We start from the raw sequence: 27,119 nt of genomic DNA, 5'->3' as shown, positions 1-27,119 counted from the left end.
GAGTTGCTTGTGAGTTCAGAGGGCTTTCTTTTTTTTTAGATACCTTTTTCCTTTTCCACTCTGCTTTTTGTTAGATGATCTCATTTTATGGGGACCAACAAGGAAAAATGAGTACAAAGAGATCATCTGTGCTTAAAAATTCACATATGGAAGGATAATTTCAGGTGAAAGTATTAGACTAAATATGGCAACTAAAGATGCAGTAGAATGTAGCAAACTTGACTTTTTATACTTCATTTCTTGCAAGCTCTGGGATGTTTGGCAAGTCACTTAACTTTTCAACTCATTATCCGATGTACTGGGTGGGGATAATAATGCACGTCCTACGTGAAGACAAAGGATTGAAAGAAGTGATCACCTGCCCTCCCTTAGATATCTAGCACTTTATAGCCCCTTGCTCTACTGTATTTTTCTTCACAGCATTTGTCACTACCTGATCTTTACTATATGTATGCTTGTCTTTTTATCTTCTCTTTATCCAAATAGAAAGTAATCTTCATGAAAGCAGAGTTCTCTCTGTGTTATTGCCAGTGCTAAGGCAGTGACTGGCACATAACGTATGATCAATAAATATTTGTTGGAAAGATGAATCTGAGTTCAAAGACCTAAGATTATCAAAAGGAGTCTGATGAAGCATGCTGGTTAAGCTCTCTTGTCAAGATGCTATGGTTCAGATATCTACTCTACCACTCTCTGGCTGTGTGGGTACCAGTCTCAGAGAAACAAACTGTTCGTGCAGACATCATGGGGACAGATAGAATTGTTCCAGAGTTGTCCAATACCAGTGTAAAAATGAAATCCTAGTGACACAACAGGAAGAAGGGAACTCAGTACCGAAGTTCTCAAAATGAACGCTGCCTCCTTAAAGATGTCCATGTTGCCACCTCTTTTAACTTGGGTAAGTGAATTAGCTGCCTAGGGCTTCCCTTTTATCTTTTGATGATAGTTCCTGACTCTGAGTTGTTATGTGATGGAAAAAATAATTCATGTAAAGTAATCACAGGGTCTGAGCTCATGGTCCGTTGTTGCTGGGAATTTCTGGATTCATAGAGTGTGGGCTCAGCTTTTCCAAGCCAGAGTGAAAAAATGAGATGATGTCACAATAAAGGCTTATGATGACAGAGGTCTGTTATTGCTGTCTCCTAAGCATGCTACCTCCTGGTAATCCTAGTTTTGAACCATAGTTATGTTTGCTGTGCTTGTCCTTTTGAGGAGGGAAGAGTTCGGGCTATATGGAGATTCTTTTACAGGATGATCTCTTGCCACTCTATCTTATCTCATGGTTCAAGTGACAGGACAGTGGTGAGCCATACTGAAGTGGTTGATGAATTACTTTGGTACCCATGGGCTATGAGGAGCCTGGACCAGATCACCAACTGGATAACAATGAAGGTGATGGTGGTGGTGCTGGGGCCATGGGCTAGCAAGGCAAGTCAGTGGTTCTGAACTTGTGTGGGACTTAGCAGGGTGGAGCTCTGCCTCTGCTCAAACCCAAACCTGTCCTCCTGCCTAGATCCACGAAACTGTGATAGCAGGAGATCAGGGATGAGGAATATAAAAGGAAAGGAGCTAATATTTACTTAGAACCCCCTTATTTGTTAGGCACGTTAACAGTTTTAAAAGTTAACTGATCTGGTCTGTAATAGCCCTTGGAATAAGCATTTGTTTATTTAATAGTTAAAGACTTGAGGCTGAGGGAGATTAAATAACTCATTCGACGTCAACAGCAAGGAAGAGATGGCCCAGAAGTTTGAATTTAGACCTTTCTGGCTCTACAGACTGTCTTCCAATACCATAGTCCAGCCTCCAGAGGAAGTCCTCTAGGGCCCAGGTGGGCTCAGCACTTGGACCTGGGAAACCCATGCAGAGGACTAGCATCAATTGGGGAACACGGAGCCCACTGCCTTCTTACCTGTTTCCAACTAGCTGAGCATCCAGACTGGATATAGCCCAAGGTGGAAATACATAGACTGATGGAGAAGCAGACTTTGGGCACCAGACTGGCCTTCCCTGCCCTATCCCGGCTGCTTGCTCTCCAAGACTATCCTGACGTTGGAGTTCTTCCTGTATACGCCCATAACCCATTTGTGGATATACCTGTTTTGTGCCGGACACATTGCTTTCTGCTTATCTTCTCAGTTCTTCAGAAGTCTATCATAGGCAGTGTGCAGGCCTTTTGTCCTTGTAACCCTGAAGATTGTTGGAGTACACTAATGATAGATTTTTTTCTTCATGTAAGTCAGCTTTGTTTTTAAAATTTTTGTTAATGATAGATATTTGAGGTGTTTCCACTGGAAGACTTCCCAAGAACAGGGCTGGTTTCTGATCTGCACAGGGAGTACTCAGAAGCCAACCACCTTTTCTAGTTGCTATGTGTTCTGTCTATAGATGTTTTCTTTGGTTTTTAAGTAGGCTCCGTGCCCAGTGAGGAGCCCAATGTGGGGCTCGAACTCACAACCCTGAGATCAAGACTGAGCTGAGAACAGCTTAACTCATGGAGTCACCCAGGAGCCCCTGTAAATGTTTTGACCAGATATTTCTCATCAGAAGCTGACCACCCTGAGAAGTCTGGATTTGAGACCAGGTGTCCTTTATTTTTAAAGTGTAGAATTCAAGCCTATTCATATAAATCTATTTCAGAGAAGTGCTGATATGGACATCTTTAAGAGAATCATGCCCGTTTTGGGGGCTTTGGTGCCAAGTTCCCCTCTCCCCCAGTGTTGCTGGGATTTCATTTTTACTCTAGTATTAGACAACTCTGGAGCACCCATTTCTGTTTCTGTAATGTTTGCATTGACACTTTGTGTTTATCTGAGACTGGTAGGCAGCACCTGAGAAATTAAGGACTATAGAACGGGAGAAAGGCACTATTTTGACAAGGTCAGGAAAGAAGAATTTTGAACATCCAGACTTCTGTCCTTGCTGGATCTTATTTTAATCACTTGGAAATTTTCTTCCAGTGTCTAAAGAGCTACATATGTGAAAAATCAACTGAATCTGCTTACTCTCAACAGGATAAAGCACTAATTTCAGTTCTCTACTGGCCTGGAGAGAAATGTTTTGTGCATACAGTTCCACGTGCATCAAGAACCAAATGCCCCAGCACAAAGTCTTGACATCTCCTTGTGAGAGCAGAGAGGGGAGGGACTTTGTTGCTGAGATCAAAAGTGTTCTTTTATTTTTCTAATTTTTTTTAACATTAATTTATTATCGAGAGACAGACACAGAGTGTGAGCAGGGGAGGGGTAGAGAGAGGGGGAGACATAGAAACTGAAGGAGGCTCCAGGCTCTGAGCTGTCAGCACAGAGCCCGATGCAGGTCTCGAACTCACAAACTGCGAGATCATGACCTGAGCCGAAGTCGGTTGCTTAACCAACTGAGCCATCCAGGTGCCCCCAAAATGTTCTTTTTTTGTTTTGAAGTTCCAACCATAACTTCATTGACTGCAAAGAAAATCCTCATGCTTGTGTTATTTATACCATCTATGGCTCCACATTTTCTTTGAAAAGTCTGTGAAAACTGACTTTCTCTGTACTAACCTGGAAAAGCAAAGAACCCTTTCTCTGGGCCGGTGCTGCTGGAGGAGTTTGGGGCTTTCCTGAAAGTTATTGTTTATGCCTCTCATGCAATTTAAAAAAAAATGCGAAAGTCTCTTTTGCTTTGTGGTTCTTTGAGATAGGAGGTAAAACTGTGTCCAAAAAATGATAGCCAGAGAAGTAGAAAGTCAACCAGAATTGGGAGGGGTGGGTATGACCAAGTAAGGCGAGTGGGTCTTCTAATTCTCCCGGCTTTGTGAACGATTCCCTTCTCTCCACCACGTGTTAGTGTTCTTGTATGTCCCTGTCATTAAGTCTGTCAAAACTTTGCTTAGGAAAAGCCAAGAAACCTCTTTGGGAACCTGATCTACTTACTAGCTCAAAGTGACAAGTGACAGGTTAGTCCTAAAGTCCTCCTCATTTGGATAGCAGCCCACTCTGCTATTCTGAAATCACTCTGCAGGGACAGGTAACAGGGACAGCTAGCAGGTTTTGTTTTTTTTTTTTTTTTTTTTTTTTTAGTTTTTAAATGTTTATTTTTGAGAGAGAGAGCACGTGCGCAAGTAGGGGGAGGGGCAGAGAGAGAGGGAGACAGAGAATCCAAAGCAGGCTCCAGGCTCTGAGCTGTCCACACTTAGCCCAACGCAGGGCTTGAACCCATGGACTGCGAGATCATGACCTGAGCCAAAGTCGGACGCTTAACCGACTGAGCCACCCAGGCGCCCCACGTTTTCTAAGCACTGACTGTGTGTTGGGGGTTGTGCCAGACACACCGTGAACTTCCCTGTTTCCTCCCCCAGTGCCCTCAGGCATCTGGTATCACTATCGTTCCCATGCTACAGATGGGGCATTTGAGACTGAGGCCGGTCAGATGAGTCCCGTGGCCCTCGTGCAATCATTTTGCGCAGGAGCTGGATTTTGACTCCACAGACTGTGCCTCCATCCAGCTTACTATCAACAGTATTTGAACTGTTTTCTGTGGATAACATTTGATGACTTTAATGAGTGTTCTTTGATGACACTGTCAGTGAAATATCGGAAGTGAGCAGAGGGTTGGAGGTGGTTTTTTGGTTCAGCCTGGAAATGACTTGTAACCTGTTTGCTTGGGCCTCTGCCTCCTGTTCCATTTCATTGTGTTTCTGTCTTGAAGCCAATGGGTTCTTCTCGCAAATGTGATAAGAAATCTGGGAAGGAAGCAGCCTTGGAGAGGAAAGGGAGCCACGATAGGCTGACAGTACGGAAATAAACAAAACAAAACAAAAACAGAGGCATCCCTAAGGACTGATCCTGGGTGTTTTGTTCCCGAGGGAAACTTTGATGCTAAGCATCAAGAACTCAACCCTCCTCATCATTTCACATATCGGGCATATAATTTGTGTGGGGATTACAACTTGAATCTCCTTAGGTACCTCTGGTTTCTGACACAGCAGCAGCTTTTGAATCACGGTATTTTTTTTCCCCCTGCCGCTTAATCTCCAGAGCAGCCAATTTACAGACGGGAGGAGTTTGTACTTTATCTGTTCCAACCACACTCCCACTTTATGCCTTTGTATCAGGAAGCAGTTTCGACTCTATTGCTCGGTGCATGTTTGCCGATGTGTGTGCACTTTTGTGTGTGTGTGCATCTGGATGTTCCTGGAGATGCTGGAAGCCACAGTGAACAAGTGTAGGAAGGTGAGGACCTGTATTGTATAACAAACTGAAGACACCAAGGAGGCTGCATTTGTTGTGAGTTAAAAGGTTTATACAAAGATTTTCTTAGTAATGTCTAAGATTTTAATAGGGTAATTAATCTTTCTAAGTGTTAGTGCCAGATTATGGGATCAGCTATTATCCCTGGCTGCAGAGTAATCCTGTGTGGGTTGCAATGAACAGGCCTAAGTGAGGAGAATACTCAGGTTGCCAAACAAAGATATGGCTGCAGCGAGCCTGTTTAGATTTTTAAATGCATTTTCTGGTATGGTTAAAAGAACCCCTGTTTCCATGGGACTATCATTGCCTTTTCGTAGCCATTGAGTTGAGGGGAAAGGCAGAGAAATAAATATACGTGCCTTGTGCTTTTTATTCCTTAATGACCAACTATTATTATTTTTAAATAATGACGGGCATATTCATGGGAGACCTTGTTTTAAGCTGGAAAGTACAATTAACAGGAAGACCTGTAGGAATAAGGGCAAAGGTTCTCATCTAATTCCAGCAGTTCTACCTCTTTCTCTTTCTCTTTTTTTTTAATTTTTAATATTTTTTAATATTTGTTTATTTTGGAGAGAGACAGAGTATCAGCTGGGGAGGGGCAGAGAGAGCAGGAGACACAGAATCCTAAGCAGGCTCCAGGCTCTGAGCTGTCAGTAAAGAGCCTGATGCGAGGCTTGAACTCACAGATGGTGAGATCATGACCTGAGCCAAAGTTGGATGCTTAACCAACTGAACCACCCAAGCACCCCACCTCTTTTTCTTAGTTTTGTGAGCACAGTCAAGCCAGAAAGCCAGCAAAAATCAAAGGAGAAACATAGCATCTAATGAGACTTGGCTATTGTCTGTATGCATGACTGATTACTTAATATAGCCTATGAAAATACTGATTGAAAATAGATGGCTTATTTCATTGTAGTTTCCTATGGAAACTACATATATAAGGGGGGAAAAAGTTCAGGACATACTGTAACATGTAAAAACCCTGCCGGCACAATCCTGTTGCAGTCTAGCCAATGGCCTCTGCCCTGGACTTGTTTATACTTCCCCTTGGCTTTGACCAGGTTTCTGCTCTGGCTGTCTAGATGGAACAGTTTTTCAGAACTGTGTGTCTGTTGGTTTGGCAACTGATGGTAGCTGCTGATTGTTTTCCCCAAACTGCTATATTTTGTTGACGTGAATTCTTGCAGTTCTCAACTGCTAGTATCACCTCTCTGATAGAAAGTATTTGTCTCTTGAGCTGTAACTCCTTCCCCGTCCATGTGAGTCACGCCTCTTGCACCGGTTCCACTGTTGCGGCTGCTTACCCTAGGAAGGGCCACTAGGTTCTTTCTTCCTTGAACAGTGCCCGTACTTTGTGGTTCAATTCTACTTGCTTCTGAGCTCCAACCAGGGCATGTTGGTGGGTGGTAGGGGGGAGACGTTCTGTAACATGTTAGCTTTTTATACAGAAGTGATATGAGAATGTTGACTTCAATAAGATGCCCTCAGTATTTTTCCTGTGGGGCAGAGCAGTGGGTTTTCTGGAGCATTTTAAGGGGTGAGGAAGAACTTGGGCTGGGTGTTCTGGAGATCTTAAAGTCATATCAGTGCTTTAGTTCTGTCTCAGATGGCTGTATAGTTGTGCGTCTCTCCATTGACGGGCCAGATATCCAGTACCTGAGCTGATGGGAGGAAGGCTAGTAGAGAGGGGAGGAGTGCTCAGAAAATAAGATGGCAATCAGGGCACCTGTGAATATCAGAATGCATGCCCCCCTTAAAATGGTTCATGCAGCAGCCTGGGCTGGGGCACATGCCAGTGTGCCCCCATATATTAGGTGATGCTCGAAAGTAACATCCCCAGACCACTGCTACTGTTGAGGGGGATGTTATCCAAGGATGGCCAAGATATTCTTCAGTGAAGATCAAATAAGAAATTGTGTTTCCCAGCCACAGGGGCGTAAAATGCTCCTCTGGTTGACATCCCAGAATACAGATCACAGTGCAGGAGGGGTGCATCAGGGTAGCAGGTGCAAACAAGTGAGTGAGAGCTGCAGCATCAAGCAGTCAGTCCCGCTAACAAGTAGGCAACAGTCAACATTTTGCACACCTTGCGCAGCATGTTGATGGGACAAAAACATCCTGAAGAAATCAACTGATGAAGAGTGAGGATTTAAAATGACTGCAGGGGCGCCTGGGTGGCTTAGTTGGTTGAGTGTCCAACTCTCGATTTCGGTTCTGGTCGTAATCTCAGGGTTGTGGGATTGAACTCTGCATTGGGCTCTATGCCAACAGTGCAGAGTCTGCTTGGGATTCTCTGTCTCCCTCTTTCTCTGTGCCCCTTCCCTGCTCATGCATATGCACTCTCTCTCTCTCTCTCTCTCTCTCTCTCTCTCATATAAAATCTAAAATAAAATAAAAAGTAAAATTCTGCTTAGCTTTGGTGGCTAGAAAGCCTGAGCTTTTGGGACACTCTCAGGGACAAGCAAGCTTGAAGGTGTTCCAGAGCTAGGTGGAGACCAGTGGGAGAGGATTAGCAACATCTGGAAGAATTCAGATTGGAGAAAAGCAGGGACTATTTGCTAGATGAGAAGGAACCGGACATTGAATTTACAATTCCCATGATCGCTTTACGTTAGTGTGTGCGTGTGGGCCTTATTTCAGAGTGTGGATTTCAACAGTGTTTTGTTGTCTTACTAAAACTCTTAGTGCTGTTGAGTCCCTGGTCTGACTACTCCAGGGAAGATTCTGGGTTCCGTGTTGGCCCAAATGGAGAAGTATAAGCTCAGGCAGAAAACTGCCCTGACAAACATAACTTCTGAGCAGTGAGTGTGCTCAATTCTCTCCTGAGTGGGCATTTTGATAAAGTAAGTCCTCATCTATCCTGCACTTGAAGTTTTGTCCAAGACATGCTGTTGATGTGGGTGGGTAACTGTCTTTCCATTCCACCCTTTCCCATTGTCTAGATGAAGATAATAGGAGCAGAAGAAAGAAGGTGAGATTGTGACCCAGTCATTTCTCTTCTTGCTAATGATATGGTCAAGTATCCATATGTTGGAATTAAAAAAAAAAAAAATTTTTTTTCAGTTCTTTAGTGGGTTCTTGGAAATTGACACAAGTCACTAAAAATAGGGAAAAGTCAACAGAGAATCAGCCCCAAAACGGGAAGAATGACTACAATCTCACATTATTTATCATAATTTTTCATGTTTCAAAGCATTTCCAGTTACAGAATCACTTTATAGATGTGAATATATGTATCAACTCAGTTTATGAGGGTTCTGGGGAATTTCTTCACATCAGTTATAATAATACAATTTTTCATGGAAGTTTTTTCCTCCTAAGATTTTAAATTTATTATTTGTTATTATTTTTAATGTTATTTTTAAGAGAGAGTGTGAGCAAGGGAGAGGGTCAGAGGGAGAAAGATAATCTTAAGCATGCTCCACACTCAGTGCAGAGTCCAACATGGGGCTCGATCCCACAGATCACGACCTTGGGATCACGACCTGAGCTGAAATCAAGAGTCAATGCTCAACTGACTGAGCCACCCTGGTGCCCCTTAAATTTATTTTTTAAAGCTAATCCTATTTCCATGGTAAAAAAAAAAAATCAGAATGTGCAGCAATAAAGCATATTGCCTTAAAAAAATCAGAAAATACAAGAGTGCATAGTAAAAAGTAAGATTGATTTTTAAACTTTAACTTTTTTGAGCATAGAATTGTGCTGCTCTCACCTTCTTACATAGAAATCCCAAATCTAGGCTTTTAATTTGGAAGCTTCTTCTTGTTTTTAAGATAGAGTATTGGTCAAATGGGTCTACTCCTTTAGAGCCTTAAAAACTTTTTTAAATCTCGGAAAATGGTACATCAGGAAAAGTTTGGGGAGAGTTGTACATATAATTTTTTTTTTAATTTTTTTTTTCAACTTTTATTTTATTTTTGGGACAGAGAGAGACAGAGCATGAACGGGGGAGGGGCAGAGAGAGAGGGAGACACAGAATCGGAAACAGGCTCCAGGCTCTGAGCCATCAGCCCAGAGCCTGACGCGGGACTCGAACTCACGGACCGCGAGATCGTGACCTGGCTGAAGTCGGACGCTTAACCGACTGCGCCACCCAGGCGCCCATGTACATATAATTTTTAACAGCTGATCTACTTTCTTTCTCAGGACTATTCATTCTTGCTTCCATTTGCTACTCTGGTTCCTAGTGGATGCCACAGAGCTTCACACGTATGCATAGGATATGTACGCTCAAGTGTTGATGAAGTGGCTGAGGTCCCATTTGCAACAGTTAGAAATAATCCCCTGGGGGTTTTGTGTCACTAAGTAGGCACCTCAATTTCCATTTTCCAGTCCAGCTCTGGTATTGAAGTGCGTGCTTCCTTCAGGGTGTAAGTCTTCCTTCCCGTCTCCCTAACTTCCTCTTGCTTTCCCCTTCTCTTCTTCCCCATTTCTCCATCCTTCCTTCCCTCCTCTTAGATTTTCTCCATTTTTCCTTTCTTGCATCCTTTTTCTTGCTTGCTATTTTGTGTTGATTTTTTTTTTTTTTAAAGTAAACAAGAGGTCTGATTCTTGGAACAAGAAACACCATTTTAGAGCCAAGCAGGCTAATATCATTAAACACACACAATTAGCCAAGGTGCTGAGGAGGAATAATTTATAAATTGTGAAATTACCAGGGAGTAATTTTATGAAGAGAGATTTTATTTATAGCAATTTTATTATGCTATTGGCATATGTCAACATACATTTACATGCATAGACGTGACTATTTTTATTCTCAAATGCTTACTCATATCGCAGGGAAGGGCCTTTGGAGATCATTCAGTTCATCTCACTTTACAGATGAGGAAGCTAAAGCCCCGCGAGCTGAGCCTACTTGCTCAGGGTCAGAGCCATGTGTCCTGGCCATGTGCAAAACCCAATCTTCAGACTTCTAAGCTTTTCCTGTTACGTCCCAGAGTTATGTATTTGTTTTGCCTGTCATTGTCCCAACCTTATTTTGGAAAAAATTCTATAGGAAAACTTAATGGTAAATACTATCATGACTCTGATGATATTCTTATCAATGTCCCAGGATTCTCTTCATCACTTGTTAACATTTTGCCACACTGGTTTCTCTCCCTGGGTCTTTCTGTCTCCATCTTCCTTTACATGCGTATGTATATATATCTTTTTTGCACTTTCTTTTTCCCCTTATCTAAGTTATTCAAAAGGAAGTTGCAGACATCACTCCTTTTTTTTTTTCTTTATTTTTGAGACAGAGAGAGACAGAGCATGAACAGGGGAGGAGCAGGGAGAGAGGGAGACCCAGAATCCGAAGCAGGCTCCAGGCCCCGAGTGGTCAGCACAGAGCCCGATGCGGGGCTTGAACTCACGGACCGTGAGATCACGACCTGAGCCGAAGTCAGACGCTTAACCGACCAAGCCACCCAGGCGCCCCCAGACATCACTCTTAAATAGCTCAGGATGTGTCTTCTAAGAACCAAGGCATTCTCTTACATAAGCACAATGAATTATTCCAGCGTAACGTTGATACAGTATTATTAGATAAGATTGTTGAAATTCAGATTTATTGTTGATATTCAGATATTCTCCCTGCAATATTTGGTTTTTATTATTTTATTATTTTTTAAGTTTATTTATTTTGAAAGAGGCAGAGACAGAGCGTGAGCAGGGGAGGGGCAGTGAGAGAGGGAAAGAGAGAATCCTAAGGAGGCTCCACCCAGTCAGGGCACAGCCCAACATGGGGCTCGAACTCACAAAACTGAGATAATGATCTCAAGGTTGGATGCTTAACCAACTGAGCCACCCAAACACCCCCCATTTTTTTTTAAGTTTATTTACTTTGAGAGTGAGAGAGCATGTGTGTGCAACTGGGGGAGGGGGAGAGAGAGAGAGAGAGAGAGAGAGAGAGAGAGAGAGTCCCAAGCAGGCACCATGCTGCAAACACAGAGCCTGATGCAGAGCTAGAACTCATGAACTGAGTCACCCAGTTTTTCTTTTCTAATCTATGACCAGAGTAAGAAGTGCACTTTGTCTTTAGTTGTCATGTCCTTTTGGTTTCTTTCCATCTGGAATGGTTCCTCCATCGGGTGTTTTAGGTTCTTTTATAATACTGACAGTTTTGAAGAATCAAGTTCAATTGGTTGGTTGAATTTTGATTTGTCTGATTGTTTTCCCATGCTTAACTTCAAGGTAAGCAGTTTTAAGGCAAAAAGACTTCATAGGTAATATTATGACTTCCCATTACATTGCATCAACAGGCACATGTTACATTGCCCTATTATTGTGGAGGCTAACATTGACATTTCTTTTTAATACACTAACATGGACAAAGACATTTAAAGGCCATGAAAAACACCATGAGAAGAAAATCCTCACACCCTGAGAATCCTATATGTTTGTGATAGAAAAAGTCACACAGTCAAAATAGACTTAGAAGCCAAGTTTGGATCATTCACAGCAGTACGTGTTGGTTCTGGGGCCTTTTGATCTGGTGATTGTGTTCATACAACTTTCTCTGCATTAGGAGCAGTTTTATAATAGTGAAATTCTATTTCAGCAGATTAACTCTGGCATTAGCAAAATAGTTGGTTAGAAGTTACTGTTATCCAGAGTGGGAAGCAGAAGGGAACCTGGGGGCTGGGTTCTATAGGAGAGGGATCATGGAGCATCAGGCAGCATTGGAAGAGAGAAGGCACCAGAAGTACTGACATTGGCTCAAATGATTCACAGGCTTAATGCCCATCTTTTATTTTATTCCTCTTATCAAAAAACATGTCAATATGTTGAGTCACTTCTCATTCCATTATTGAGAGGTGAAATCGTTTTTCTTGAACATGTGAATGATAGATTTTGGTTACTTCTCCCATGCCCAGTTTGGAGCCTTTAAGGAATAACAGGGAATTTCCCTGTTTTCCTTTCCTGGACTCCTTCACCTTATCTTCTCTATGTTTTGCTCCTTCATTTATTCTCCTGACCTCACTGCTCGTCAATTCTTTTGTCTCTAGCCCATTGGTCAGTTCAGTGCAAATCTAGTCTCTTCTGTCCTTGAACCTCATATTACTGTGATGAGTTTTCCCTCTGGCAATTCTTAGGAGATACCTTCTTCATTAACTTGATCTTCTCTTCTCATATACATCTGCCTTATATGCTCCTTATCCTAACTCTACATATAGGAACTGGAAAATTGCCTTTGTTTCTAAAAGTGTAGCATCTGGCCTTAAGCTTTTCTCATTGTCAATTTTGGGTTTATCAAAAAACATCAGATGGATGTTTAATCTGTTTATGATCATGTTTAAGGTCAGTTTAATTTTAGTTTCTCTCCTCTTTCTGTATAAGTTTTTCTCTTCACTTCATACTATGCATTTCAAAATATTGAACAACTCCTGTCATTTTATAACTGGGGGTACGGTAAGGCTCAAATCAGAATGGCTTTGCTTAACCCTGCTAAATGTAGGATGTTATTAGTTCTGAGAGCATGGTTTCATAAAAGAAATGCAAAGTGTTAAGTGTGTGTTGAGGGCATTCATGTGGATTCTGTGTTCAGGACTTACAGGGTACATTCGGAAGTGAAGAGGTCGACTGCTTTATATCCGGCAACTTATCTTCCCCTTCTATGCTCCAACCTCAACTACATTGATCAGATTTTCATGCCAAAGTCTCTTCTGTTAGCTGTGATTTATCCATTAATTCATAACTGAAAATCTTGAGGGTTAACCTTTTGCGGATTAGTTACAATGCTTTTAAGTATGGCTAGAAACAACCAATAGCAGAGCATGATTGGGAAGGTGTTTTTTTGGGGGGTGGTGGTGAACCAAAGGAGGGCTTTTCTTGGATCTGACAGATCATGCTTGATTTCACTGATGCTCTTTTTCCCCTCTATGATTCTGAAAATGTAATCATTTTCATTATTTTTCTGGATTACTTGAATGGCTATTACAAAAATATGCTCAGGTTCTGTTGGTTTTGAAGAAAACAGAATGTCTCAGTTTCAAAAATAAAACCTATTGATATTTTTTCCCTTGTAAAAATTATTCAATCTATAATTTCACATGTAGTGTGTCATGACCATATTAGTTTTAATGTATTTTCTTAGACTTTATTTTTTTTAGTGAAGAGTTTTGCTGACTTGTATTATGTAGTTGTTATGTAGAATATACACACTTTCTCTTTTTAAGCCAAAAACTATAAGAATTTCTGTTACAACAAATTCATAGTGATCATTTTAATGGCTACACGGTATCCTATTATGATGAGCCATAATTTATTTCATTTCCTTGTTGCTGCTTATATAGTATATATCCTTAAGTGTGAATAGATACACAATAAGATCTTTGTAGCTAAAGATTTTCTTGCATTTCAACATATTTCCTTGGGATGTTGTGAATATTGATACATATCTTTGCAAAAGAGTAGTGTGTTATATTTCCATTATCAATATATGTAATCACATAATATATGTAGATGTGAAGATCTAGGTGATACTTTCACTACCAATGTTGTATTTTTTAAAAAGACTGGTGGGGTACCTGGGTAGCTTATTCAGTTAAGCGTCCAACTCTTGATTTCAGCTCAGGTCATGATCTCACAGTTCATGGGATCGAGCCCCACACTGGGCTCTGCACTGACAATATGGACCCTCCTTGCGATTCTCTCTCTCCCACTCTCTCTGCCCCTCCTCTGTTGCACATGCGCGCGCGCACACACACATACACTCTCAAAATAAATAAACTTAAAAAATTTTTAAAAGACTTAATTTTATAGGCCAAGCTTAAAAATATTTTCTTGTATTTACTGCCATACTAGGAAGGTACAACCTTTTCCACGTTTTGTGATCCAGATGTATTTCCTCTTTCATGAATCATCTGTTTATGTCCTTTGCTCATTTATCTTTTGGAGTTTTGATGGCTCAAATATCAGATTTTATGTGCTTTTTAATAGAACAAAGATAAAAGTCTCTTGGCTCTTTAATCTGTTACAGTATTTTTTTTTTCTTGGTTATTTGCCTTTCACTTAACCCAGTTTTATCTCTGTCTTCTCTATCAAGGAGAAACACATTTAAACTGTAAAGAGTGAAAGTAACATGAGTAACAGGGAACTGAAGCTCAAGACAGTGAGAAGCCATTTGCTTCTTCAAATGAGTGAAGTTATTCATTCTTTTGATGAATTACTTCTTAAGGTAATGAAAGAATTTTGGAGATGCAATCATGGACACAGTATTACTCCTTGTTGAGGAAGATGGTATTTCTAAAATTGAGCAAAAATTCAGATCTAAGTTCACTATGCTAGTATTTCGATGACACCCTAGCAAAATTCTAAATGAACTGTCTTGAGAATTCTTCACAAAAGAAAATGGTGACCAGTTAGAATGAGTCCATAAACAATAATTCATGTCAAAGTAACTATTTTTGCATGGGTTGTTAGATGGAAAGATAGAATTCTGTGAACATTGACTATTCTATTTCTGCAGGGCATTCTGTGGAAATTTTTATAATGTTCTCGAGGGCGAGATAGAGAAGTGTGGTCTGGATGATAATCCTGGATTAACAACTGGTTAATTAGGTGGATTAACAACTGGTTAACGAGCTCACGCAATAGGATACTGATTGATGGGAGCTTCAAGTTGTGTTCAACAGGGCTCCAGTATAAGCTGTAGCTTAACAAACATTTTTCTAATTACTAGGGTGGAGAGATCAAAGCCTTCTTACCAAAGGTGCATAGATCCCAAACTGAGAACCTTAATGAATACGCTAGAGGAAGGAATCTTTCTGAAAAATCTCCGTTGATGGAAATCATGGTAGTAGACATACATGTGAAGTATAATGAGCTCAGTTTAAAACAATGAATGGAGCAAATATGAGATGAGGAGTCTTCCTGAAAGAGAACGAATTGAGCATCTCCACTGTCTGAAACTTCCGAATGAGAAAAAAGCATGATATCCTTATTTGCCCTCTCCAGAGAAAACAGAACCAATGGGACACAGCACACAAACATGTACACACATGCATTAATGCAGGGTGGGGGGTGCTGGCAAGTCTGAAACCAGGCTGGCTAGGAATTCTGGCAGGAGTCAGTGTTGCGGTCTTGAGTCTGAGGGCGGTCTGAAGTCAGAATTACTGTCTTTTAAGGCAGTCAGCTGTGATTGGATGAGACTCATTCACATTATGGGGGGTAATCTGCTTTACTCAGAGTCTACCCTTCACAGCAGTGTCTAGATTGGTGTTTGACCAAACAACTGGGTACCATAGCCTAGACAAATTGACAGAAAATTACCCATCACAAAGCTACTCATGGAATACCGAGCTGAAGTGATAGACTTGTCATATCCAGATCAGTAATGGTCAACATTTACTCTGCACGGCTTGGAGCATGTTTAATAATTTGGGTTTAGTTCTGGGTAACAGTTTTATGAAGCTTATTTCCACTGGAACAAATCACGTGGAGAGTTCGTTGAGATGGTAAAAAGCTATAAAGACCATTTTAAGAATATCTGGGGGAGCTCTGATGTTCTTTAGGAAAAATAAGACCCAGAAATCACTGTTGGTCAGCACTCTTGCTTGGAAATGACTCACACCAACCTACACAGCAGGGAAAATGGACTGACTTATGTAACTGAAAAGCCAGGAGGTGTCCTGGCCTAAAGTTCAACTGACGTCCAGATTGCAGACCACATCATCAGATCTCTTTCCTCCCTCTTGGCTCTGGTTTATTTGGCTTCATTCTGAGGCAAAAATCTCTCCATGAGGTGGAGCCTGAAACTTTGAGTGTGCATCGTTCTAAGAGTAACAATCCATAGCAAAAAAAAGAGCTTCCCTTTCTCAAATGTTCTGTAAAAATTGTGCAGTTATGTCTCATTGATATAGCCTTTGTCAAACGTCTGCTCAGAAACTAAGCAGGAATGGGGGCAAGAATTTGTATGTGTTTATTGGCAGGTCTGGGTCACATACGCATTCCAGGAGTGTGTACCTCCAATCCCTACAAACAACCACATGAATTAAGAGCGTGAGGAAGGTATGGCACAAAAAGAAAATTAGATGCTGTTACCAGAAGAAGGGGGAGATGGGTACTGGCTAGCAAAAAAGGGATGTTCTTCATTAGAAAGGTCTTGATGACTATTTTTCAAACATTCATAGGCTGTGATGTCTGAGAAGGGAAAAGCTGCCGTCAGTAGGCAGAAATGAAGAGGAAACAGATTTTTATCTGTACATAAGGTGTCCTGTCCTTCTAGAGTGCCAGTACTGTGTCTATTGTAAAGTAACCTGTGCCCTGTCCCTAGAAGAATTTATGGAGAAATTTATATATCTTCTAGAGACAATTCCTGTTTTGTTTAAAATAGTTTCTTAGCTATACCAGACAGTTCCTTCTGTCCTATGATTCTATTATTCTGTTCTCTGCATACATATGTGTGCCAGTGTATGCACATGATCTTGTCATTATTGGATCCACCAAGAGGGAAATTTAACCCAATTGCCCGATAAGGGCATTATTTCATGTCAGTTGTTTTTGAGTTGTTACTTCTGTGCCTGTGAATGGATTCCACGTTTCTATTTCTTGTTAAGATAGCATCACCCAAGACATAAGTGGCTACCCATGTAGCATAGAGGATATGACGCTGATTAGGAGCAAGGGAATCGAAAGACATAGGAACGGGGGTCCCTTTATCCTTGTATACAGGTCACTTCTGCAAACAGAATATCCAATTTCCACTTTATATTTCAGTTCTAGCACCAAACGCTGAGAGAATGTAGCCTGTAAGAAAGAAATAACACTAAAGGGAAGCCCTCAAAGATAATTCCATCATCCATAACACCAGGCGCTTCCTGGCATTATGACTAATAAAACTCAGCTAAAAACATGTTCTAAATATTTTTATGTGCAAAAAATAGAAAATTGTAATAAAATAATGGCTGTTATTTCAAACCATGACTATAAAATGCCCCTGGGACAGAAATGCCTAATTACGAAATAAAACAACTTTTGTATCCCTCAGGCAATGTTTCCAAACTAGTGCTCTCTCTAAAGTAGTCTCTATAATTAGTGCAATTCCCCCAGAAGAAATGAAAAGTGTAGGGGAATTCTTTTAGGGCTGTAGCTCAGGGCCATGTCTTGGATCCGGACCAAAAGGACTATTAAAATGTTACTGTGAAGTAAGATTATCAGCATCGTGGGTCCGAGGAGCGCTTATATGCAGAATTACTTGATGCTGTCTTTGAGTCAATACATTCGTATATCTGCTTTTCAGCAGGTTGTTGAGAGTGATGAATTCTAGGAGGATTTGGATGACCCTTAATGAAAGTTGATTCCCAGCAATGGCTAAGCTGTGCCATTTCTTTAAGCCTTAGCTTTCCCACCTCTGACACAGGGGTAAAATGACATCACCTACCTAGAAACCTGAAGGCTTGAAACAAACCTGATGGGTAAAGAGTAGAGGAAAAACATGGAGATTTCTCTTAGGCTTCCCCTTAAAGTGCTACAGTACTTGATGGGGAAACTATTCCAGAATTTTAAAGATCAGTATTAAGTGCTTTGCATTTTGCTACCTAGAATTTATTCCTACCATTTCTAAAGACATTTATTTAGAATTGTGCATGATTTGTTAGGAAATGCACCATTCTTTCTATTTTAAAGGCAAGCAGTGCAGTATAGCATTTTAAAAATGAGTTGGATGCCCTCTAGCTTTCAGAGATCATCGCTATTTTCTCAAGTTTGTGTGGGTTTCATTTTGTTAATGTTGGGTCTGTAGCTGTGGCCTCCTCATCTTGATTTGTTCACAGAGAGGGGAATTGAATGCAATCTACGTCAGTCAATGTCCTCGCCAGACATTGGTACCTTGGAAAAAATTTAATAAGGGGACTATTTACAATAGTGTGTTCACATTGTAGGGAAACCACCAGGTACGATCCCGAATGACTGAGGAAAGGAAGTGTTCTCAGAAGTCTGAAAGAGGAAGGTATATGGAGAAGGCTGCTTGATAGGAACTGTGGCCCTTAGTCTGGGGAGAGTCCTCCTGTGATGACAGTACAGAGAAGATTCTGGGTGACTGACCACCTGATTCTACCTTTTCCTCTTACTTCCTGTCTGTTGGGTTCTCTTCACTGGAGAATCCAATAAGCTTCCTGATGGAGTCTACACTGATTTTGGTCTATCTCCACTTTCCGGTCTACTCTAATGGGTTCTCCCCCGAGAACCTAGCTGGCAGACAGCTTGCTGCTGATGGAGGGGTGCACACAGGTTGGCCTCCAGGATACAGAGTGGAGGAGTGCACGGTCCATGTGGTTGGGCTAATGGAAGAGTCCCAACGCAGTCTACAGGAGCATCCGTTTTCAAGAGCTGAAATGAGTTCATAGGCTGCTACCATATTTAACTAGCTTTGAAACAGAATCTCAGAGGCGGATGTGGGAAGGTTTCATTGTCGTCTTGCAGAATAAGATACATCCAGGCCTCTGATCAAGGGTCTGTAGCCTGAGAGCTGGTGGAGCCAAGACTTGCTGCACAAGCCCTCTGCGTGACCCAGCCTTGAGTGTCCTGCTTGTGTGTGTCTGGTGGTTCGTCTCATCTTTGGCAACACGAAAGCAATTTGTCTGGATTTAGAAATATTACATATTGGAAGGCTTTGAAAAACACTTGTCTTAGGACCATTAGACAGGTTTTAAAAGGCTGGAAATGATAAGGGAACATTGGAAGACTGAGGCCACTGAAGGTGACAGTTCAGACGAAGAGAAGATTTTAAAGATCATCTGTGGCAAAAAGCAGGGTCCAGGGAGGTTTTCCTTGTCTTTTTGTTTTTTCTCAGTAAATGCAATGAAAACAAAAAACTTTTAAGTAGTTAACACTGAGTCCAGAAAACTAAACACCTTATTGTTTTCTCTCTCTCAGATTAGGCAATTAGTTTCTGTTTTGTTTGTTTTTTTTCTGCTAGGGTTTTCTCTACTTCCTGAATATTGGCTTCACTTAGAAAGGCTAAATGGTTTCTTAATCATTTTATAATTATTATTTGATTATACTATCTTAAAAATTAATATATCAATATATTATCAAACATAGTTTTGTAAGAAACCTGATCTTACAGGTTTCTTCAAATAAAATAATGTATTTTAAATGATCTCCTTTAAACACAAAGATATGCCCATTTTTATTTCTTCTCAAGTTTCCATCCCTTCTCTTTCATTTACCCTAAAGCTCAAAGCTAGGAAAAATGGTTTCGATTGACTCCATGGTTTCCAAGTTGTCATAATTTATGCTTGGACCACAGATCTATTTTGAAAATAAAGTATTCTGAGTCTTGAGTGGAGACTGGATTCTTAGTAGCCAAAGGAACCACTAGTCTCTCAACACAGCTATGGGTAGGGCATGGGGAGAGCCCCTCGGGGAGATGGTCATCTTTCGAAATCAGCATCTTGCACGGTGAACAAAGTAAATGGGTACTGTTTGGATGGCAGACCAGATCTGCAGGCAGACACTAGACACGTGTTTGTGTGATGCACTGTTTGAGGCAGGAGCACCGTAGAACTGCTCCTGGTTCTAGGATGCTTTCCAGTAAGACAAAATAGGATTTGGTCTACCCCGGTGGGCGTTCAGTCAGGCTGTGATGGTGATGGAAACTTTGTGGCTGCCCTGTTGTTCGTTCGCAGAGATCAGTACCGGGATTACTGTCCAGCTTTTGAGCTGTGGAACTGCTTCTGATTTTGTCATGGCCAAGAAGTTACAAGAATCAGAAAGAAATCTAATTGGAAGTTAGTGGTAGCCGAATAAAGACTGACAAACCCTTAAGGAGAATTGAGATAAATCTTTCTCCTCATCTGTTTATTTCTAAGAGCCTCAGAGGAAAAAAGTTTATCGATAGAGTGTAATTGGTCTTACAAAAGCTATCAGTACAGTAAAAACCAAATGGTAGAAGAGAAGTGAATTCATTTCACTAAGTAAGCGTCTCCTCTTGCTTAACTACCCCAAAACACACACACACACACACACACACACACACACACACACACACCACTAAGAAAATGTGAAGTCAAATTTGTGTGGAATTTACATTTCTAATGAGACAAGTTGAGTTTTTTAAAAAGCTCTTTCTGTGTAATGCAGTGATGTAGGAATCATTGGAAAGCAATTTTTTCCTGGTCTCTTCTACTTTTTTGATGGGGGTTGAGGAGTAGAAGGAAAAAAATCAGGACGACTTTGTGGATTTTTGTGGGCTTTCACTGGATTAAACCCATCTTTAATGTTATTTATTTTGAGAGAGTGAGAGGGAGAGAGAGCGCGTAAGCATGAGCAGAGGAGGGACAGAGAGAAAGAGTCTGTCGCAAGCTCTAGGCTCTCAGCACAGAGTCTGATGCGGGGCTCGAACCCACAAACCTTGAGATCATGATCTGAGCTGATTTTGGATACTCAACCGACTGAGCTACCCAGGATCCCTTCATTAGATTAAAAAAAAAAAATAATTCACACCTGAAGGCAAACTCTAGCTCTATGAAATTGATGCATTTTTAAAGTTAAAAACAAGAGTTATTAAGTGTGCCCCTATCTAATTTTGAGACAGTGAGGATCTGAGTGAGCAGGGAATGAACAGGTGGGATGGATGCAAGAGACAGAAGACTGGCTGCATATTCTGATGGAGACCAGTCACCAATGGGTCCAGGATTTTTGTATTTGTGGTTTCCCTGCAAGAATCATATTAGCATTAATGGAGTAAGGATGTTTGAGGGGAAACTGACTTTTAAAGGGTAGAGGTGAAGTGTGTGGGGGGGTGAGGATATATAGTAGAATTACATTTGTGGATACAACTTTTCCAACATCTAGCTTTCCATAGTGACAATGCAGTCGTCATTTGAAATGGAGAAGGTGACTCCCTCCTTGCGCCATTAGGAAGGTTAAGCAAGACAACATGTGTAAAAAGCTTAGGGATGACTATTATCATTATTGTCATCACGAAAACGTTAAGCAGGTCTTTGAACAATTCCTATATGCCACGTACTGTAGTAAGATTTTTTTCCCCCATATATTAACTAATTCCATTCTCTGGTGGCTCTATGAGGCAGCTAGTGATATTATCTCATTTTCCAGAGGAGGACACTGAAGTGTAGCAAGAGGGAAAGCAACTTGCTTGGGGTTTCTGTAAGTGACAGATCGCAGACTCTGCGTGCATCGCTAGGGCTGCAGGATTCAGCTGCTCATCACTCTCTTCTGTAGACTCCGGGGGCAGAACTTGAACCGATCACTCTACAAGACTGGAGAACAGTGGCAGATTTGCAGTCACTGAGTAGCCCTAGTCAACAGCCCACATTCATGCCTCAGTCTGTCAGTCTCCAGAAATTGAGGAAGCTCAAAGGCCTGAGAAGGTCCATGGGAGTAAAGGAAAAGACTTTAACGTTTTGTTATGTAAATTATAAAGCCACACGGTCAGTTTAAAAAAAATCCATGAACAAAGGGATTCATAGGTAACCATGATTTTACCTTTCTTGATCCTAGTTTATTTCACAAATATATTTTGAGCAGTCCCTTTGCCTAGCATCATGGGGCATTCAATGGGGAAGAACATTCCTCCTCTTAGCAAGCTTACTGTGCCGTGGGAGACACAGGTAAGCCCAAGGAACATATAAGCAGTGTCAACCAACTTAGTCATAGGGCCACATGTCATGCTTTTTGGGAGAAGCAACACAAATACATAATGGAAAACAAAATGAGGTTAGTGCTGGTGAAAAGGAGCAGGAGGATTGGAAATGTGGGAGAAAACAGGCTGTGCCTGTGGACTGCAAGTAGTTCAGTGACGGAAGGACACGGTCTGCTGGGGGTGAGCATTATGGTGAGATAAAGCTGGAGAGAGACGAGCCATCGTCAGCTATCCCGGGGTCTTCTAGGTCAGGGTGTGGTGGAAATTAAGGGCAGTGGAAATTATCAGTGTGATTTAAGCTGAGATGTGCAATGGTTCAGCAGCATGCTTCCAACAGATCTGGAGCCTGAGATCTGCTAGGCTAGTACTCATCTTTATTTATTTTGAGAGAGTGAGTGTGGGTGAGTGAGCATGAGCAGGGAAGGGGCAGAGAGAAAAGAATCACAAGCAGGCTCCACGCTGTCAGCATAAAGCCCGATGTGAGGCTTGATCTCATGAAGCGTGGGATCAGACACTTAACTAAGTCACCCAGGCACCCCTGTGGGCTGGTATTGATCTTGAAGGGCCTTTGAGGAGTCTATTTGTATTTATGCCAAATTTATATTGAGAACCCACTGCATCTATGAAGAGCCTGTAAATTGTATGAAGGAAAGATAAACTTGCCCCTGAACTTTAGCATGCAGCATGGCCGTCTTTTATTTTGGTGTAGACTTGTGGGCAGTTATGTACAGTCAGATTGTTTCCTTGCAAGACCCCCAGTTATTTGGGGAGGAAGCTGAGCTAGATTTCTGGTCTCACCTGTGCTCCATGAACCTGGGACAAATCAGTTAACCACCTGAGGTCTTTTTAAATTTTATCTGTAACATGAGAAAATTGAGGACATCGTCATCAAAGTTTTCTCTAAGCATTACAATTCCCGTTGTGATTTGAAACTTCAGACGTTCCAGAGGTGTGAAAAGTGAAACATTTTTACAATGTACTATTCTTTTTGTTATGAATTTCTCTCCCTGGGAGCATAAGATATGCTGGGCTAGTGCCAATCTTTCGAAGGGCCTTTGTGGAGTATATTTTTATTTATACCAAATTGATATTCAGCTGTCCCGGGTGAATTCAGGGGTGGTCCTTATTGAAGAAAGGGGCTGAAATGACCATGGGATTTGATTCAACATCCCTCAAGCTAAAGGGATTTGGAGACCACCTTATCCATTCCCGGTAGGTACAGATGAGGACACTGAGGCACTCTCATTATGCGATGTGTCCAAATTCCAGAAGTGCGTCAGTAGCAGAGTGAAGTCCAGGGTCCCAGGGACTTCAGACCCCAACCCAGTCCTCTTTCTTCTCTATTGGGGGGTCACTTCCCTCACCTCTGCCTGGGTGACATTGGGTGACATCTTAGGCAATAAACTGGAAAGAATGTTGGATTTTTGGCAGATTTCGGATGTTCTGAAGGAGAAGTGGCTGTCACTGCCACTTAGGACTGGTGTATGTTTTCCTGGCTTCAAATAGCCTATATATAAAATATATAATTTTATATAATTTGCTCCATTATTCAGTTATGATCCCCCGCCTTTTTTTTTTTGCTAATGGTTTCCTCTCTAGTTTCTTTAACAGGAAGATTCTTTTTTTCCTCCTTTCTCCACCCCTGTTCTCTTACATCAGCAAGTAAATGATCTTCCTCTTAGTTCAGGAAGCTGGCAGCTTCCAATCTGCAGCCCTTAGATAGCCAGCTAATTAAGGGGAAAGCAGGTGTGGACGGGTCTATTCAGCCTGTAAATAAGTGCCAAAAATTAAAGTTATTGGTCTGTGAGTGCTAGCAGGTGGAAGCTGTTTTATACCTTTAATAGAGGAGGGGAGAAGGGGGTGTTGGAAGGCCTTAAGGGCAGGAAAGAAAAAAAATGACTTTTTTTATGACTAAAAGCTCTTCAAAAGAGAATGTGTCTATTTCTGAATCATTGTCTTGTTTGGGATTAATCCTAAAAACATATAATTGCCTGCCCTAAGGGTCTAATGTTCCCTGAGCAGGGCTTCATGAACTGTATGGCCTGGGCAGAAATAATTCATGGTCTCAAGCTGATACTTAGCGGCGTAACTCATGACTGACTGCAGACATGCGTGCCTGTGCTCTTTTGTGATTTCTCCTCTCTCTTACATATGCTCAAACGCCCAGAGCTCCCCCTCTGCAAAACCCCTCTCTCCAATGCTGAGGAAAAAAATATCTATTGTTGCACAATTTAATGCATTACTTAACGAAGCAATTTGGAAATAAAATTTGTGAAGAAATGAGTGCCTGGGAGCATATAGCTTCCTTTGTCATTTTCTTTCTCTCTCTCTCTCCTTCCTTCCTTCCTTCTTTCCTTCCTTCCTTCCTTCCTTCCTTCCTTTCCTGATTTTTACCCCCTTTCTTCTTCCCTCATTTGTGTTTAATAATTTATTTTAGCATTTATTAACTGGAGGACATTTTTCAGTAGGGTGTTTTGGCAGAAGACCACAAAAGCATCAGATACTATGTATTCAAAATACATTAGCACACGGCTGAAATGCTAACCCGTACAAGAGAATAATTACAGTGTATCTTCATTGGAATTGTACACATGGCTTTGTGATCACGCTCATTAATTTAGATCCAAATGAAGCAAAATTATTCTGCATGGCTGCTGAGTTAATTTATGCGATATAAGTAAAGAAAAGTTAAATAAAGTGTGATGGAAAATGAGATTGCAGCCAGGCAATTAGGTCCAGAAGGAGAGGCTCCACAGTCCCCCCAGGCTCGCTGGCCCCTCTTGTCTGCAAAGATGATCCATGTTGTGGCAAAACTTTGTTCATTTAAAGACTGTATCTTGGAATGTCTTGATGGAAGTTGGGAAGCATCTTCTTTACAGTTAATTTTTTTGGTTGGGGGCGGGGAGAATAATTCACCGGTATGAGAGGTGAGTTGCTTGAAACTCTTCAAATATCCAGGTAAAAGAACACAAATATTTCTATTAATGTGGCCTGAGCTCCCGGCAGAGTGGAAACAATGCTGTGCTCTAATGGGTGGTATTTTTTTGTTTTTTTTTGTTTTTTACAGACTTGAACATCTTCCTGTGGATTGTGTATTAAATATCATTTCAAGTAGGCAAGAAATAAGCTTTTACATTTGTTTTACATCAAGGAGGGAAAAAAAAAACAAAACACGTCTTCATGGTTTCTACTCATGCAGCAACGTAAGATAAGTCTTAGAAAAAACTGCCCGTTGCTTTCTACCTCGTTTCAGCTCATTCCAAGTTATTTGAAAGAGGCTAACTAGTTTCATTTTAGTGATCAGGGTTATACTAGTTTGTCTTACAAGGAGGAGGAATGATATATTTCTTCATATAGAAAGGAGATGGATTTTGGATCTAAATATGATTTGAAAGCATCCACAGAAGATTTAAAAATTTGCCTATTAAAAATGTAACAGGGGGGCGCCTGGGTGGCGCAGTCGGTTAAGCGTCCGACTTCAGCCAGGTCACGATCTCGCGGTCCGTGAGTTCGAGCCCCGCGTCAGGCTCTGGGCTGATGGCTCAGAGCCTGGAGCCTGTTTCCGATTCTGTGTCTCCCTCTCTCTCTCTGCCCCTCCCCCATTCATGCTCTGTCTCTCTCTGTCCCAAAAATAAATAAACGTTGAAAAAAAAAAATTAAAAAAAAAATGTAACAGGGTCTCTGTCCTGATTGCTCAAATCTCATAGACCAGAAGAAGGAAGAAAAAAAACAAGACATGTGCAAATAGCTAGTCAAGTCTACCACTAGCCAGGAGGTGCTTCCCTGTATGATGAAGATTCAAAGAAAAAGCTAAGTGAGAGTGGGACAAGGGCAGGTTTCCTGTAGACAGTGGCCTTTAATATTGACCTGGGAGGAAGGTGATAGAGCTTGGAGATTTGGGGCAGAGGAGGAAGGGTAGAGAGATGAGGGAGCCAGGAGCTGGGCAAGGAGGGTAGGGTCCTGTGTGACAGTCATGAAAGAGAATTCTAGAAAGGTAGATTGGGATCACATTGTGGGGATTGAGGTTGGATTGAGGCATTTGTATTTTCATGTGGAGGCAAGAAAGGGGCAGTGACATTTAGTAAGCAGCTGTGCTGTCCGTGGTACAAGGAATAGATGGGAACAGGGACCTGTTGGAGGCTGGCAGGTCATTAGATTGTGGTCACTAGCCAGGCAGGTGACAGTCATCAAACTAGAAAGATGTCAGCGGGAACGATGATAACGAGACTGCCCCAGGGGTTGGGCGTTGGGGAGAGGAAAGGAGAAGGCAGAGATAGACGTTGGCACCTTTGACGGAAATCCAAAGGACTTGGCAGACTGGTGGGAAGGCAAATTCAGTTTTACACCTATGTGTTTTGAGAGGCTTCCGGAACATTTGGTGAAAGAGGTATAGCAGTATAGCAGTCAGTTGGAAATTCAGGTTAGAGCTACTCTGAGAACATGGGCCTGGAGAGACCCTTCAGAAGGTCAAACATACAATGGAAGCTATGCAGGTGGCTGACGTTGCTCAGGGAGAAGAACTGCTTAGAAGAAAAATGAACAAATCTGGGGCAGATTTCCTTGCTTAGGCAAAGGAGCAGGAATGGAGGATAGAGTGGAGTAATTGGAAACAAGGGGACCACAGGCAATGGTGGAATCCAGTGATGTGTGAGGAGGAAGGAGTTTTATGGAGTTCAAGACCAACAGAGTTGAACACAGCAGGGTGGATGAACAGAGAAAGATTAAGGCCATTGAGTCTGTGTTTGGAAGGCTGGTGATTACTTGGGTGCAGTGATGGAGACAGAAAACAGGCTCTAGCTGCAAAGGTCAGGTACACAGTAGGTTCAGGGTGTTCCCCTTTCAAGGTGAACAAAGAATGTTGAGACCAATCTAGAAAAGGGAACCTTTTGGAAAGATTGGATATGGATCCTTGAGCCTTCTCCAATAGACGTTCCCAGCCCATTTTCTCTGAAGCTCCTGCTTTTTTTGAGCATGAACCTTCTTCCACCACTGATTCTCTGTCATTTGCTAGGATTCCCTGGAGCAAGGAGGTCATTTCTCAGCAGGAACCTCTCCTCTCCTATACCAACTATGAACATCTCCATTCTGTGAAAAGACTTCATTTTCACATTGATATCTTGCCTTCTTGTCATGGTCCTTTGTCATAGAAAGTGTCTGCTACCATTGGTAATGTGGGAGGTCATGATTCTGGACTATAGCAACTCCTACATCTGTAGGCTGCAGAGAGGTGGGAGTGAGTTTAGCTGTTGCACAAAGATCATGAGCCAGTTGGCTAAGGAGCGGATTTCAAACCT

General features: G+C 41.6%; 1 long non-coding RNA gene across 1 annotated transcript in view; it reads left to right on the top strand.

Moving 5' to 3' along the window:
- The first annotated feature begins 1,200 nt into the window (after positions 1-1,200).
- The window catches only part of LOC147580723 (uncharacterized), a 59,193-nt gene continuing 33,274 nt past the window's right edge, over positions 1,201-27,119 (top strand). The window contains exon 1 of the long non-coding RNA XR_015250760.1: positions 1,201-2,234. This is a non-coding gene — a long non-coding RNA (uncharacterized LOC147580723). The remainder of the gene's footprint in view (positions 2,235-27,119) is intronic.

This window comes from Puma concolor, chromosome B2 (genome assembly GCF_028749965.1).
Source record: "Puma concolor isolate L17-30 chromosome B2, mPumCon1.1.hap2, whole genome shotgun sequence".
Taxonomy (NCBI): domain Eukaryota; kingdom Metazoa; phylum Chordata; class Mammalia; order Carnivora; family Felidae; genus Puma; species Puma concolor.
This window is presented reverse-complemented; position numbering and strand designations above follow the sequence as displayed.